Source organism: Anarrhichthys ocellatus, unplaced genomic scaffold, assembly GCF_004355925.1.
Source record: "Anarrhichthys ocellatus isolate YVR2014 unplaced genomic scaffold, GSC_Weel_1.0 scaffold20, whole genome shotgun sequence".
Classification (NCBI taxonomy): Eukaryota; Metazoa; Chordata; class Actinopteri; order Perciformes; family Anarhichadidae; genus Anarrhichthys; species Anarrhichthys ocellatus.
The window spans coordinates 6389602-6404167 of NW_022280050.1; the positions used below are offsets into that span (position 1 = coordinate 6389602).

General features: G+C 40.5%; 1 pseudogene; it reads right to left on the reverse strand.

The window, feature by feature from the left end:
• Window positions 1-14566, reverse strand: part of LOC116389794 (obg-like ATPase 1) — a 38239-nt pseudogene that overhangs the window by 10586 nt on the left and 13087 nt on the right.

Sequence of the window (14566 nt, forward strand, 5' to 3'; positions counted from 1 at the left end):
TCGCCTACACACACACACACACACACACACACACACACACACACACACACACACTCTATCTCCAATATTGTTAACTTCTTTCAGCCTTCAAAGCAATCACAGGCTGTAGGAAACAGAACCCAGCGCAGGCACAATGGGAGCAGCTTTAATTAAGAGCATCATCTCACATCATATCTCAAACAAACCTCAGGGGTGTGCTGGTAACAAGCTTTTTCTAACAACTTTTTCTTTGATAACTTCACCCATAACATTTTTGTGACTTTGAATGTTATAAAACCCTAAAAAAAATTATCTCCCCCAGTTTCGTCTTTACAATGGCTTCTGAGAACACATTATCGAAGCTATATCCATGCTTAAGGGTATTTGTGAGAGGGGGATGACAAAAAAGCAAACATCTACAATTCAAACAGTAACCCAGAGGAGTACATTCTGCATCACCAAAAATAATTCTCTATATGGGGTATCCATGCTGTCATTCACGGCAGTTGACTGGGCGAGAGAAAATAAGGGGGCTGGGGTAGAGTGGGGGGAGTCATCAAAATGTGACAATTGTGACAAGAGCAGGCAAAGTGTAGCGCGGCGAAGAACACCACACGGATTTCTCCATCTCTTCTTCTTTTTTTTCCCTGGATGACAGCTTAATGTCTTCCACATGCAATATTTATTCTCATCGTGTGTCAGACTGTCTAGCTGTCCTAGGGAGTACAAAGAATGCCACTTATTAGAATAAAAGCAGAAGGAAGGTAATCAAGGACATATGTAACATCAGCCAATCATGTCCCCTTCCAATCCTGCATCTTTTTTCCCCTCCCCTCACAACAGTTCAACAATAATCCTGATAATAAGCGTTTATGAGATGTATGTGGCAACACTAAATTCACTTATTTGTCTCATTAGAGCTGCCGAGGCCAAAGGCAACTCACTGTTGCATGTGTGTTCGGGCTTAGCCTTATCGCAACAATAATGAAAAGCACAGCTGAACAAAGCTAAAGCTATCAAAACGTATCATTAGACAGACTCTAAACTTGCAGACATTTCCTTTTTTATGTTACGCCAAGCTTGGACTTTGCAGGGGAACAATTCCCAGGGCGCCTTCGGAGAAAGCGAGCATGTTGTGTTGCTACAGGGGTGTCTACATACTGTACATTATAAACTGCAGGAGACCTACTCGGCATTAGCGTCCTTGGGCTTGACAAATGAGGGTGAAGTGACGATCTGTATCGGATTTTTGAGAGCAAGCCGATTTCTTGCAGGGACATTAAAGAACAAACAAGAACAGAAAATGTCTCTTTATCTTCAAGTTTAGGGTCTGTCTCATTAGTTACAAAAACAGTGCTGCCACCAGGACACAACAAAAGACAATGAGGTGACATGTTAACAGTGTCCTTTCATGGACAGGGGACAGTCAATTACCAGGCTAACTGGACAGACAGGACTTTATTAGCTCCATCTGTTTCAGTTTTGCTGTACAGCCTCTTCTGTTGTTTTCTCTCATTGGAAGCTAGCTGAAGGCATCCATTAAGGACTGACTGTGGGCAGTAGAATAAACATCTTACCATGGGAAAGTGTTTCTCAGGATGCCACACTGCACAAGAAGAGAGTGGCCGACTGTGCACAAAATATAAAAGAGCAAGTGATCGTATATTTCCCTCACAGCTTTGAAAAGGGAACGCTAACTCCCCAGATAGTGGTTCCTAAAAACTTGGATGGTGCCAGTGGTTTTGCACTCAATAAAGTTTCAGTTGTGTTTATGGGAATTAGGGTTTGGAGTAGCTGAAGTGGGCTGCAGTGACTGCTTTCATGGAGTGGCTTTCAGTGAATCACAATAGTGTCTCCCCATCTCAGTTGATCTTCTGTCTCTAAATCTTGACGGGTACTCAGAAATAGCTGTCTGTTTGTCAAAATGATCACACAAAAAGAAAATGCATTTTTAACTTATTACTGTGCTTATTCAAAACCCCAAAAAATGCATAGAACACAATACAAGTCAACACTAAAGCTATAGGTATGTGCTCTCGAGACAAATGCCATGCTGCAACTCCTGTCAGGGCTTCCTTTACTTTAATTGTCAAAGCTCCTCCTACAGGCCAACCAGAGTATCAGTCTCAGCAAAGACATTTTCTTCTCCTTCCTTAACTGCGGTTGGATATCTTTTTAACTGAGCATCAAAGGTGTCAGCTCGTGTTTTCAGTGGATTAGACCCTGCAGGGCGACTTCAATAGATATTTAGGATAACGCCGATGTTATACTGTATTTGTCTTATTGTCAAAAAATCCCTATAAAACGGGTTACAGATACATAGTTTAATTCTGTAAAAAGGATACATTGTTTCCGTAAACAGCTGGGCACTGTAGTTTTTAAGAGTACACAATGCATTTGTTGGGGACTATTTTCAGCTGTGGAGTGATACACATTTAGTCAGCTAGTGGGTATTAAGAGCAGAAATCTAAATAAACTATATGTCCATGTTGTTATAAAGGAAAATGTCACTCAGTGCAACGGTGTGGCTCACTGATGCTAATTTAATTGTTTTTAGACAATAATGGAGCTCTATGGCACGGAGGGATGAGATCAAGTTTTGGCTACACACACAACACTTTATAGAATTCATTCATTGTTGGTTTTAATCTTTTTATATGAGATTTGTTGACATAAGAAAAAATATGAAATACCTCCAACCATATCCTTTTTACTTATAATGAGAAACGTAGACAGGGGTTGAGTCAGTGTCCTTCTCAAAGACCCAAACATAAAAACAAAGCCTTTTTTCTGAGATCAAACCGGACAAAGACTTGTTAAAAACAAGTCTCCTGAAGTGCTGAGACACACTGATTGTTGTCCAGACCCAAGCTGTCTTTTCATCATCATAGTCAGAAATGGCTGATGAGAGCACAAGCATGGCAAACAATTTTCTGAATTACACCATGCCAGACAAATATGTAGGTAATTAACTATGAAAGATCAATTCGTGCCTTTATGGCAGGGAAAAAAAGATGATTACAAAGGCTGACTAGAAGAGCAGCTGCGGTATGTAACTATTTCAGCTGTGGTTTCCCAAACATAAAGACAGAGGTAGCTAATGTAACACACATTTAGAATAAAATAATCGTCAAAGAGACAAAGTATTCAACACGTTTGAATGAGTGTAATAATAAGACTCGAAGAGTACAGACTAAAGAGAGAAGTAGGTCTTCACATGCCCTGACATACACACTTGCATACAAGCAGGCAGACAGACAACCACCCACCCACACACACACACACACACATACACACACACACACACACACACACACACACACACACACACATACACACACACACAAACACACAGTATTCACAGTTAATAAAAGCTCCAAGCAATAGTACCCTGCAGTTCTTACACTCACCAGGAGAACCCACACGGCACACACTCACAGGCATAGGTCACGCTTGCTGGTTTCCTTAAAGGTCAACTTATCTACTTAAGAGGCACCAATTTACTTTAATGCACATTGTCCAAAAGAAGAAAAAAAAATAGAAAAAGAAATGACAAGAGAGAAAAACATCACAGCATACCTGGAGTATTCTCAAATGTGCTTTTTTTCCATTTCAAAATGGGACTGCTCTTGGTTCTCTGAGGAGGATTGAATAAATGTCTGATATCAAACCTATTAAAAAGAAATAAAGACTGATAAAGCTGGCGAGGCCAAAAGCTTATAAAATAAACAATAACTGACAAGTGAAAACACACTAACACTGGGCAGGCTGCAGCCAGCACATCATCAGCAGTGCTCTAATGACCCTCTCTAACACACAAACTCGGTATGCGGCACGGAGAAAAAAGTCTTCGAGGCAGCTCACTGACGCCTGAGGAAAGAGGAGAAAGCCTCTTGATAGACTCTTGTAGATGCCATTCCCTATCACGCAATGCCTCTCAGTCATAAACACATGACAAATGCGGCCTTAATCATTTTTTACGAGCGGGGATGTGCAGGGGGCAGTGCATGGTTAGAGGGGAGAGGGGAGCGGCGAGCAGCAGGCGGCCCCCTCTGCACAGAGGAGAGGGCTATGTGGTAAAGTCTCCTCTGGAACATCACTCGGCCGGCGATGCTTTGATCTCCACACCGCAATTACACCAGCATCCAAATGAGCATGGAGTCGCCTCTGAAACAGACTTCAAACATGCACATGTACACATTCTAATACACATACACTGTATAGGATTGGAGCCATGTGCTCCTCTCAACAGTAAATGATGTACTGTCTCCAGCAGAGAACCTGGGGATGAAAGGAGGCCTTGCTCCTCGTCTGATCCCTCCATTAATGATGGCTTGCTGAAGCTAATACTGTGTATTCTCGTCTAAACAAGGGCAGCTTCCCAGACTCCAAACAGGATGATCTTGGTTTACAATGGACCGCTTTTGAAAGCTCGAAAAGTTTGATCAAACTGCTGCAATCTCCCATGTGAGACAAAAGCTACAGCAATAATCAATTGTGGTCTCTAAAACCTGTGACAGAGTGTGTGTCATAAGGAAATCAATTAACTTAGATACATTAAACTCATAAAATAATGTTTGGTGGAGCGTGCTGCTGGAGCATTAACATAAAGCCTGAGTGGCAGCACGAACAAAACACCTAGAATATAAAACGGTACCACTTGAAAAAACTGAACCTGTGAAATGGCCTGAATGGATGTCCCGAGAGACACAGATGAGATTGGCTTATTTGCCTCATTTTTGGATTCGCCCTCTTTTCCTCCGCACATTTTTGAGCTGAGATTGCAATTTGTCTTGCTGTTTGCTTTGAATAGTTCTTAACCGTATCATCATCTCAACCGTGCTGGTGGGAAAACACGGGAGCATGGCGACAGCCAAATGGCAGTCTGGCGTCTCTGCTGCAGACTAGCTGCCATTAGAGCTGAGAGCAGCATTTATTGTACAATTAGGGCCAGCTAGATCTACCTGTAATCATCTCCATACAGGTGTGAGCTGCTCTCTGGACAAGGGAAGTGACTCATCACTTGTCAAACATCACCACTTTGATGTTGGCATTGTTCATTGTGGCGCCCTGAGGATACCTGAGCACTACTGTTTGGCTCTTTAAAACACTCTAAGATTTATTGCATTTCACACAGTTAAAAAAGAGGGACACACACGCAACATGAAAAAAAACCCCTCTTCCTTCTGATGACGGATGCTCCACTTGTCATGAATCATTTGATTTAGGAGGTCTCTTCCTCCTCCCTCCGTCTGACACTCATACTTTTGTGTCAGGAACATTTTAACAAACAGTCATAGGTAAACAACTTCCCTTGTAATACAATGCTGCCAAGCGAAGCACTAAAAATTAATTTTGGAAGAACGGACACCACAAGCCTAGAGGGCAATTGGAAAAGTGCAATAACAATCCACAAGTTGGTGTTATTGAGAAAACGGCTGTAGTGTGGAAAAAGTAGCCTTTTCAGATATAATGGTTGTCTAACACCAGCCTTCTAGATCCGCTCTCACTGTGTCCACATGACATTACTATAAAACGTGTTTTGACAGAACAGAGCTGGCAACACAGCGAAGAAGTTTATTTAGTGCATTAAAGGTCATCCTCAGTAAATTCACCTTATAAATAGCATTGCACCTGCAAAGTAAAAAGTGCAAATCCGTGTATCTTAGCATTAAAAGCACATGTATCTTTTTTCTCCAGCTCTCTGTGCATCAAGAAAGCCTCAGTAGTCACTGTGATCCATGGGAATTTCATTTGTAAAGTGATGCTTGTAAAACTACTTCAGCAACAACATGTGAGGACAAAACCAAATATTTGGAGCCAGACATATTTAGATGTAATAACTATAATATTCATAGAGTGTTAACCTTCTGATTTATTGGCTCTCTCCAGATGATTTTAATCACTTGTTCGGCTTTGAATGGACACATTTGTTTGTTTTCTGTCATTTTAAAGCCTTCCACATGATATGACAACTTTTGATGGAAAATGGGGACCATATGCTAGTATGAGCTTAATGAAGTGCAGAGTCTGGTTGGGGTTTGCAGAGCTGGATGTTGTGTTAGAGCTCACTTAGCGGCACCTCCAGGCAGATCCTCTCACAAAGATATGACCGTTTTTTGTCAGCAGCAGACCACAGTCATCAGCAAGGCTAACTCACACACACACCCACAATTCTCACACCCCAGCGTATGCATACGCAGACGCATGCACGCACACTTTTTATAGCTGAAATGCAGATTCAATCAAAGTTAGTAGAAATCAATGTAAATCCGTACATAAGCAGAAGGAAAGCTCTTCGGTGAAGATTAATGAGGGCAATGAGTCGGCTCCAGCCTTTCCTCGAAGCACTTACCATTTGTTCTTTTTCCTGATGTAATCTTTCTCAGAGAGGTTAACGAGGTAAATCATTGGTTTGGATGTCAAAAACAAGTATTTGTTCAACACTTCGATCTGTGACAAAGACAGACAGGGCAAGTACTGAGAATCCAAACTTTCCAATGTTGCCTTTGAGGACAGCACCGATATAAGTGAAGCCAAGTCAAATTAGAGTCTGGTATATAGGCGCTGTGGGGAGCGACTTTAAAGCTTCTAAATTAAAGCAGCGCGGCCAGATGTCATTAGCTTGTACAAAAGTAATGTCAAAATACAACCAACAAAAGACTGTGCATAATATTAGCTTGTGATTTGCACAAAAGACGAAAACAAAAGAGGAGAAACAGCAGTTGTACTTTTAGGCCAGATGAAAAGATTAGCAAGATAAATCACATTAATAAATTTGACTGTAACATCAAAGGCTTACCTCCTTGTCGTTCCAATCATGATAGTAGCGAACGTGTTTCTTTTCATCCAATACCCAGCTCTTGATTTTGCACATAACGTCCTGTTTGGGGTTAAAAGAGAATGAACAAGAAGCCATTAAAGGAGATGAAAAAGAATATAAAACCAGCAGGGTATGGGGTAATTATTTCCTAAATGCATGGCATCCTGATGCCAAAATGAACAATGGATGTGCTCGCATTTGAGCAGGAGTGGCCTGGCTTTGACAGGGATGGCATGCACAAGGCCCCCTTCCCTCCTTTAAATCATGACAAAATGCCTTCTGGGGTGTCTCGCTTAGAGTCGCAGTTTTGAACATCAATATTCCATCGGGACTGTTTAATGAAAAGGATAGAGAGGAGACTAAATTGGAAAGAACGGGGAAACTAATTGGAACTTGGTTAGGTGTAAATTATTGGTCCTTCCTCAGGCACTTTGCAGAATGTATACTGAATAAGCACTAGTGAGGTACAGAACTAATTATTCACCGTTTCTTCTGGAGAAAATATTGAGCATTTCCAGCTATGTATGCCACAGTCATTACTGAGGTACTTGTGGGTTGAGACCACAGACAAGACTGAGCCTTGACAGGATCTGGAAGCGGAAAAGGGTGGGAAAAAGGGAGGGAGGTAGTTATAAAATTTGTAATAAAGAAATTGAGCCTATTATTGTTGATCCAGCCCCACAGAAATTAGCGGAACACATTCTTTTTGTTCCTGTCAACTTGACCTCCCCCTTCATATAAAAACTCCCCCACCCCCTGCAACACTCCCCCTACCTCCTTTTCCCTCCCCAAACCCTTGCAGCACTTCACAATCATACTCCCTTTTGAAAGAACTGAGGAAAAAAATCCTGCCAGAGCCTCAATTACACAATGGCAGAAAAAGCTCCACACACTGACCCCCAGCCAGCTGCATTCACTCTCTGCACATCTCTCTCCACAGGAATTCTAAAGGCCTTTTAGTCAGGCAGCCAGAGTGCAGCCAGCGGGAGAGAGCGCAGGAAGAGCTGCATACACTCCGCCCGCGCCGTCCCAAGTCTTCACAGAGAGATTAATCATCTGTGAAATGGAAACAGCAAACGGCCAGTGACACAGGCTGAACCCGCTCCAGGTTTCCCTCATCAGCTCGCAGCCACCGTGCAGCGCTCCTCTAACAGGCAGGTGTTAATAAAAGGCATATAGGTCCCACAGGGGTCAAACACATATGCCTGCCACCATGAAGCGCCGCTGGTGGGCCCGGCTTCTTATTATTGTTTTGTGAGGATAGGGATTTTGGAGGATTCACGTGGACAAAAGCAATGAAACATTGTTCTTGTAAACACAGTTCCATCAAAATGTATTTAAATCGTCCTAACATTGCATACATATGAGCCCCGTGCTGCTGCATGCATATGGATTTTGCAGAAACTCACAAATAAATATTCAGGGACTTTTTTTATTCAGAGAGCAAATTTTAACTATTTTACAATATATTCCAAATTTGTGATTTTTTTTCTTCCTTACAAAACTGAATTTTCTTAAACAGCACATTTTCCGCTGTGAGCTGCAGCAGCAAGCGTATGAAATCTCAAACCAATAAAACCCACACGTTATATTTCTATTAATTTTGCCCCCCTATACAACAGCTTTCGTCTCCCTAACTAATATCCATTTTAGTTGACAATAGTAATCGTAGTTGTCTTTCCTGTCTTGTTTCAGTAAGATACATAAAAAAAAAAACATCCTTGAAAGACTTCATGCTTCATTTGTGTTTCAAACTGCAAATATTCAACATTATTATTTTAGGAGCACATGCACTAGGTATCACACTATAGCACAATTACATACATGTATATATACAGTAGTTATCTCTCAGTGATACAATAAGGTATATTGTTTCTATACATATTGGTAACAATGTACAGGAAGTTTCCTACACTGCCTACATATTTCGAGAAAGAAGCTACAAAGCAATTTTAATTTTAATCTTTTGCAACAGAGATTTCTGTGGTCTTATCATAATTACTTGAGAAATTTACTTAATTAAATATTTTTTTCATATAGAAAATCACTAATTGGGTTTACTATATTTCACTTTCACTGACAGAACATATAAAATGTTAGAAGGTATGTTAAAGAAAATGATTTAATTGAAAAAATTGATTTTTAGGACAACTTAATGTAAACATTTGTGTCCAATAACCAGCTCTATAAGTGTGAATGATGTATCATCTTGAATCATATCAGGTATACTATGTGACAATAAGAAGATATCTAAATGGTAAAATAATTGTGTAAATCTACTTCAAGCAGGATAAAAGCAGCTCATGATCATGAAATTTCAGGCCACATGAAGACTTGTATAGAGCTTATAGGAAACTGAGTGCAACAATGGAAATTATTATTTCAAAAGGTATTCAGTAAAAAGAAAAATCTAAGCAAGTAATCATCATCTCCCTTTTATTCATGCTGTGACTCTGCTAAAGAAAGTACAAACACTGCTGTTTCTTATAAACTGTACATTTAGACGTAGTCTTGATGTACATGTTCTGCATATAGATTACATAAACATGTATATGTGCCTTTGCACATCTGAGCGTGTCAAACACTAGGCGCAGCCTGTGAGACAATCACACAATCCCTCCCATCTAAAAGCTTGCTGCAGCCTTTGATAAGCACCATTCTTTGCCATCTAAAGAGGTCGTCCATAGATTTCACTTGCCGACGTGTGCACAACCTTTGACAAGTAATGTATCACTTTTATTCATTGCCTAAAATTGTTAGCAATTATGTGCGTAAGCGGCCACCTGCCTAGCCTGAATGGCTCCTGTCTGTGGGGCTACAGGGGTGTGGGGAAGTGGCTGAAGGGGGGGGGGTTTAGTCTGATGGGAACCCACAAACAGTGGGCCTCTGCAGCAGGTGAAAAAGCCCCACTCGTTAGTGTAATGAGTGGTCAGAGCCTCGGTGTGTCGGGGCCTGAAATTGGCCATGATGCTCCAAGTGAAAGGCCACATCCCCTCGCGTGCTAGTTCAACCTATCCTGCTCCAATGATGGAAGGGCATCATGAAACGTTTACAACCAAATCATTGCTAACATTGGCTGCTCAGCCTCATTACCTTAACAATATACATCTGAATGCGTGTGCATCCACATACATTTTGATCTGACATCCAGGTTGTGGATTATTTTTCTCTGATCTTACCCTGCATTTGGCCCTGCACCTCGCTGCATGCAACCGAAAAATCCTCTGTCAAAGAATATTCGAAACATTTGCGGTATTCATAGCAATATTTTGGCATATGTCTCACCCACTGCATGGCCTTATACAATTCCCTGAGCTGCTGTAGGTGTACAAGCATAAGCAGAAGCTGTGCCATGATTTGAGTATTACTTTAGATAAAAAGAGCTGTGTGGAAACACTTTCATTAGCCCAGTGCTGCAACCCAGGGTCAGCCGCTGAATAAGTAACTCTCTATTAATGATTTCTACAGCAGAAAACCCCTGACCCCTGATCACTTTCAATTTCAGAAAGGGAAAAAAATGGGGAAGGGGGAGGGGTGAGACCTATTGGAGGGAGATTAAAAAAAACGTTATTTTTTTTCCATGGCCATGTGTGTGGGAGGGTTATTATTTGTGCCTTGCTGTGAGGGGTAGCAAAGGGCCTGCTGGGACATTGACTCACGTATTCTGGTTTGAGTTTCTTGTCACTGCCTCTAATGGCCATCTTCTCCAGCTTGTCAATAATAGGGCCGATCATCTCCTCATCCTTCAGCCTCAGCTCCTCGTGAATGATCTCCATATCCCTCACTGTCCCCTCAACATGGATGATATCCTCATCCTCAAAAGCACCTGCAGCAATAGGACAAAAAACACACGGAGAGATTATCAGTATAGAATTAATTTTTTTTAGCAGCAACAACACTTTTTAACGTGAAGACAGTACAAGCAACAGAATCAGAGCCACAGAATCAATAACATTGACTTCTTGAGATCGAATGTGGAACAGTGATTAGGTTTGACCCCAGAAAATCATTACCTTTTTGCAGATAATATGGGAAAAATAAACATCCACATGAAAAATCACAGTGGGAGTCACGGGGAAGTCATAACAAATACAATGAAATACTCAGGAATATATTTATTGTTTCTTTTCAGTATGCAAGTGTCAGAACTGCAAAAAAAAAAACAGCTTATAGTGTCAAAGTAAGTTCCATTAAAATTGTCTTTAAGTGCAGCAAAACAGGCTTGTGTGTCACTCTGCATGAAGTGGGGAGTGTCTGGCCGTGCATTTTGTACCCCTTTGTCTTAAAACTATTAGCCATTAAGTTACAAAATACAAGAAATTAACAAAAGTGAGTATGATTTAAGAGAAAAACCTCAACATTCACAGACCACAGGAGACCGTCTTCCCTTATTAATTTGCGTCGTAGATGTCTTGGCTGTGCTGGTGATTAGGTAATGAGGCTCTGAAGCAGACCATTTATCCAGCAGCGGCTCTCAGGACTCCTGATTCTCCAGCAGAGGGAGGGGGTGAGGGAGGGGGGGGGACACGGGTCTGCATCTGTCACATGAGAGTGACAGCCTTTAACATTACCAGTGGACTGCAATATATTCTGTTGTGTTGTGTTATGTTTGTTTTATAATATCACTCATTTTGCAAATAAAAGGGGGATTTACAGTGGTGGAGGGAGTACTCAGATCCTTTACTTAAGCAAAAGTGCCAACACTTCAACATACAAATACTCCATTAAGTAAGTGAAAATCCTGCATTTAAAATGTTACTTAAGTAAAAGTTTGTAATATCATTACCAAATTGCATTTAGAGAAAATAATTAAGATTACCCCCATGCATCTAATACTATGTAATACTGTTAAATATTATATTACTATCATTGTTACACTATTTGATTAGTATCACTGATTGCAGCTTGAACACTTTTATAGTAGTTATATTCCACACTGAACCTTCATGCTAGAATTATTTAGTACTAGTAAATTTAGCATATTTGGATTTTGAATATGGCTTCACACATTTAGTAAATCTGTCAACAGTGACTTGGGAAGTTTCACGCTGTGGCATAATGGGAATGCCATCTCATTCAACAGGGTAGTGGATGTCAGGTGAATGATGACTTGGCTTTAAGTATTACCGTGTTGAGGGATGTTTGGAATGTGCATGGTGGAGTCACTTAATGACATCAACAATCCATATTCTTGTGTTGACACCTGAACAGTGAAGGCGCGTTGACAGGTGAGGCCCTGCAAGATGTTAACGTCACTGAGGTGATCCGCACTATTCAACACTAGGCTGTCACGTTGTCTCTCTACAGGTTCTAACAGTGGTACATGTAGAAAATATTGATGATTCATAGATGTGTGTAGTTGTTATGATGGGCAACAACATACGATTCAGGCAAATCTCTGCAGAGCTGCTTTATCTATGAAGTTATCTGAACAGTTAAGTTATCCCCTGCCTCTCCAATAATCAGATAAATGTCCTGGTAGACTAAACACACAAACTAGAAACACGGCCGCTGAGACCATCTCTGAGAGTTTTTTAGTTGCCAGTCCGTCAGTCCATGACTTTAGATCAGACTAAAATATTGCAACAACTGTTTATTGGATTGACAGGCTAATGCCCATTGAGGTTTCACCTACATGTATGAAATTTTGTGGATGTGGAGACATACAAAAAAAAAACATTCCCAAAACCAAACAGGAACTCATATTAGCCAATGTTTAGCCTTTTACATGCCCCGTACTTTAACAAACTCCCCTTACAGATTTACTCAGAACAATTTAAAATTTGGTCAGGAACTTTGATCAAACATTTGCGTTTTCAAGCAACATTGTTGCGGTGGGATGATGCCGTGAAACAAGAAGTTGTTGTAAATTCAGAGCACTTTATCAAATCTGCTCCAAATTGCACAAGCATGATAAGGGTCCAGGTCCGTGTACATTTACATGACAATATAGACACATAGCTCTGCCCCTTTCATCACCCATGAAGCATTTGTTGTTGACTTGTGGGGGGCGACGTTGCTTGGATTAAGAAGGGACACATAAATGATTTACCATGAAACTAAACAACAAGGCGTTTAAAATCTAGCGTCACTCATCAGACATATCAAAGCTCAACAACAAAATGACAGATAACCAAAAATCCTATTCCAGTGGCCTTATTACATGCGAGTCAACAGAAGCTGCAGACTTTTGTGCAAGCTGTCATCCTATGAGTTGTCCTCATGGTGAAATGAACTTATCCAATTACTCTTTGCCTAATCAGGCTGTTTTGGTTCCTCTCCTCTTGCAGAGGTACTCCACAGTATAAACAGTTCACTTACGCCGCACAGAAAGGGGCTAATCAGTGGAATTATTGTTTTGCTGCTCCAATTTACCAGCTCCCTGTTCACCACTGATTGGAATGAAAATTTTCTATTGTGTCTGCATGAACCCAGAAAATATAATGCAATGTAATCATTTTGTTAGCTGCAAGAATATACATGCATTATAAACAATTATGATGTCCAGTTTTGATACACTGTTACAAGTTTGTTGTTCAATTTAGAACAAATTAATGAGGAGCAAAAAGGTTTAAAACAGGTTCACGTGGTTAATAAAGTACTCATCATTGGTATAAATCACTGTTAATGAAAGCATGAGAAATGACTATATGTCAGTCCATTTATTAAAATGTTTAAACACCTAAAGCAAGCACAATAATTTCGTAACTCCGTTCTTACTTTCTTATAAAGTAATTGACAGTTTCTTACTATTGTTATACATCCCTAATAAAAAAGCTGATGAATCAAAATTTCAAAGAGTCTTTCAAAGAGCAGTAGCAGCTGATTACTCACTATTTAGTCATCAGCTGACGATCTCCTCTGACTGCCACATATTCCAAAGTAATTTGCTTTAATTAACTCCGCCTAATTTAACATTCACATCTACTTTACCGCCGTCCCATTCAAGGCTTAGAGCTGGAGAACAAATGCACGAGGTGAAAGAGAGGAGAGAAATCTGAGGGGCAATCTCCACAATTAGTCCTTTAACAACTGGGTCTGGGTAGGGCTCTGTGAAGACAGCTCTTATGAGTCTGCGGCGCCACACAAAGCCACATGCAAGACAGTTAAAACACACAAAAAAGAAGAGAGAGGTTGGAATGTCCCACGAGTCAGGCCTGTCTCACAATTAGAATTTTACTGCTTCATTTCAAATAGTGTATGTTTTGAAGACACTATTAACAGGTGCTCCTTTATTGACAGAACAAAAGGATTAGTCTCTAGAGGGTGAGTGGTGTTCAATGGTCTGATTAGGGATCAGGCTAAGCTCTGCAAAATTATGGACTTACAGCGGCACCGCAGGCTGGCGCGGCCTGAGAGGATATAACTATAAACTGACATTTACAAATGAAAAACAGTGACAAAATAAAAAAAAGGAAAGAAAATGAATTGATTTGACTGACTTTGTTCACGTCTTTTAAATTAACCTCACCATGCAAAATATCACTTCAACACATTTGTTTCTAATATAAACAAAAAATTAAAAGGAATAATAATGTACAAGCTGTTTCCAGTTTGTACCAGATTAACACCTAAAACAACCTCAACCAGCTTGAGCTAGCTATCATCACTTTTCTGTCAGGTATACAGACAAGGCAGTCATCTGAGTCAAGTCAAGATCAATACTGATTGAGCTGCTTCTTCTGATGTTGCTACCTGGGAGGATATGTGGTCAACATAATTCAGTAAAATTACAGTATTCATGGACTTCTAACTTGCTGTGCA